A 3,254-nucleotide genomic window follows, 5' to 3' on the forward strand; every position below is an offset into this window, starting at 1 on the left:
CTCTTCACTGTGGCCTAGATACCTACATATTCTCCATTTACCATTATTCCTTACCTGGTCCCAGAAGTCACTTACCATAAGTAGACCTTTATTGTCAGTGTCATTCTTGAGAGCTGTTAATTCATCCTTATAAAAAATGGGTTCCTGCTGCCAGTTATCCTCCCAAAATTGTGCCAGGTTTCCAACTCGAATCTCCAAGAAACTATGTTGTTGGATAATACCTTTATTTTCCCAAGTAAGGATTCAATTGTGGGAGCCTTTAATAGTCCCTAACATTCGAATATGATCCTTCTCCTGCCAATTCTTTGCATATTTCTGTTTCCAGAGTTTGGCCCAAGGGGCTGCTGATTCCTTGAGCCACCTCCACCAGAGTTTAGCTCCCGAAACTCTGCTGAGGCTCTCAAGGTCTTGTAGCCCCAAACTGCCATGGATCTTAGGTTTGAAGATCTTGTCCTAGGCTACCAAAGCCCATTTCTTTTTCTCTTCTCCTCTGCCCCATAGAAAATCTCGTTGAATTCTCCTAATCTGTTGCATAACTCCTTTAGGAGCAGGAAAAGCTGAGAACATGAATATGGGAATCGCCTGTAAGACAGCTTGTGTGAGCACAAGGCGTCTTGCAAAATTTAAAGATCTGCATGTCCATTTTTTGGTCTTTTCCTGAAGTTTATTTATTATCAGTTCCCACACTCCCTTGCTTAGATGTTTGTCTGTAAGAGGTATGCCCAGGTACTTGGAAGGTAATTGATCCCTTTGAAACCCAAGAATTCTGGTGATGTTTCTCTGAATAGTAATGTCGATATTGAAGATTTTTTTTTTGATTTGTTGAGGCTTACCTCTATGCCGGATGCCATAGAAAATTCATTCAAGATTTGTTTTACCACTCTAGCTTTCGTAACCATGGGTATACCCTACAACATCGTATCATCCACAAATTGTTGATGAGTATTTTCCGCTCCATCCAAGGTGAGTTTGATACCCTAGATTCTTCCTTCAGCATTTTCCATTTTTATCGCTCTGCCTATCCCTTCCATCATGAGAACAAATAGGAAGGGTGAGAGCAAATCCCCTTGTCTGAGACCTATGGAGGGTATGAAAGTTCTTGAAGGAGCACCATTAAGCAGGATGGAAAAACTAGTCATAGAAACTATTCCCATGACCCATCTTATCCAGTTGTGATCAAAGCCATAGGCTTTTAGTACTGCCCTTATATAAGACCAACTTAGCTTATCGTAAGCTTTCGCTAGGTCCAGCTGAATGATCATACTAGCTTGCCTGTGGCTTTTGAGAGAGTGTACCACCTCGTGAGCTTGGATGATGTTATTGAGGATCTGTCTTCCTTCCACATAGCCAGTTTACTCCTCTGAAATGAGAGCTGGTCAAAGGGGCTTGATTTTGTTGGCGATAACTTTGGAAATAATTTTATACACCACATTACATAAAGCTGTGGGTCTGAAACCATCCGGAGTCATGGATTTTTCCTGTTTTGGGATCAAAGCTATGAAGGAGGCATTAAGAGCCTTCAGAACCATTTTGGATCTTCTTGAGTCTTCCACCACCTCAACAATATCATGTTTGATTGTTTTCCAGTAGGCTTTGAAGAAGTCTACATTGAACCCATCTGGGCCTGGAGCTTTCCCATTTTGCATTTCATTGATCACTTCACTGACCTCCTCTTCCAACACTGGCCTGTTAATATTATGGTTGTCTTCTCTGGTAACCAGCCGAGGGATGTACTGAGTGAAATGGTTAATAAACCTAGATCTATTCACCAAAGGCTCCTCTGCTATGCTGCGGAAATGTTGAACAAGGACAGATTCCATTTCTTTGTGAGAGGCGAGTTCTATCCCTTGAGAATCTTTGAGTTTTTTTATTCTATTATGTGCCCTATGATCCATGCTGGATTTATGGAAAAACTTTGTGTTCCTTTCTCCCTCTCTAATCCACTGCACCGATGATTTCTATCTCCAGAAAATCTCCTCTTGCATGCATCGATCTTCCCATTCTACTTGCAGAGAATCAACTAGCTTTTTCTGCTCCTCGATAAAACCATCTGTGATGATGATCTGATTGATCTCCTGGAGTTTTTTCTCAACTTCTCTTTTGGCTTTGAAAATATTACCAAATTCCTTTTTGTTCCAATCTTTAAGCCTGGATTTGATGTGTTTAAGTTTTTGTTGGAGTAGGAACATTCTAGTGCCTTGAATGTTCAGATCCTCTCTCCACCATTTGTCGATATTGCTGGTGAATTCAAGGTGCGAGATGTTTCTCGATGTACACATACTAGTGGCTTCCAGCTATATAGGCCAATGATATGAGCCCCCAAAGGCAAGAATAGAAGTTGACATGGCAGAACCTGAAAGAAAGAGGTCCTCTGAAATAATAAATTTGTCTAGCTTGGAGGTGCCTTAAGAAGCTCCTCCCCTCTTATTGTTCCAGGTAAAGGTACCATTTATTGTTTTAGTGTCCACTAACCCCATGTTTATTATGAAGTTCTGGAAGGCAATGGAGTCTCTGCCTAGATGCCTGATACCACCCTTTTTCTCTGTAAGAGATCTGACCATATTGAAATCTCCTGCAACAATCCAAGGTACATTAGGGTGTCTCGCTCGTAGCTCCTCAAGGGAGGTGAGAAGCTTGAGTTTTTCTTCTTGCTTTTGAGGTCCATAGACATTTTTTATCATGTAAATCTTCGGATCACCTAAAGGTTTACATATCAAAGAAAGATAGTTCCTAGATGCTTCAACATCCAGGATTCCAAATTTTTGGGGATCCTAGAGCGTAAGAATCCCCCTTGCCGAGTTGTTTTCTTTAACCTCTAGATATTCATACTTGATTAGCCATTTGTTATGTAGTTCTTTGATCTTGTCCATTGAACATTTTGTTTCTGAATAAAAACCATATCTGGTTTTTCTTCTTTTATTATGTTACTAAGATTTCTTTGTTTTCTTCTATTTCCTATGCCTCTAATATTCTAGGTTGTAAGCTTCATTAAGAAAGGTTTGTTAAGGAATAACTGGTGAGATCTCTCATCTTACCTGAGTTAATCATGAGTTTTCCACATTCATTCAACAGCTCATTCTATCGTTTTCTTCCTCTTTTCCTGCCTGGGTTCTTGGGAGATTGTGTCTATGTCTCTTCCATCATTTTGACCCCTCTATGTTCCTGGCTTTCATGGTTTCTTTTGACTCTAGAGCCCTTCGATTGTGATCTTCATAGGAAGAGTTGTTGAACCCTATTAAATTCCTCTTGTGGTA

The sequence above is a fragment of the Pinus tabuliformis genome, chromosome Q, assembly GCF_031772625.1.
Source record: "Pinus tabuliformis cultivar Carrire ecotype Pingquan chromosome Q, CPIR1, whole genome shotgun sequence".
NCBI classification, from domain to species: Eukaryota; Viridiplantae; Streptophyta; class Pinopsida; order Pinales; family Pinaceae; genus Pinus; species Pinus tabuliformis.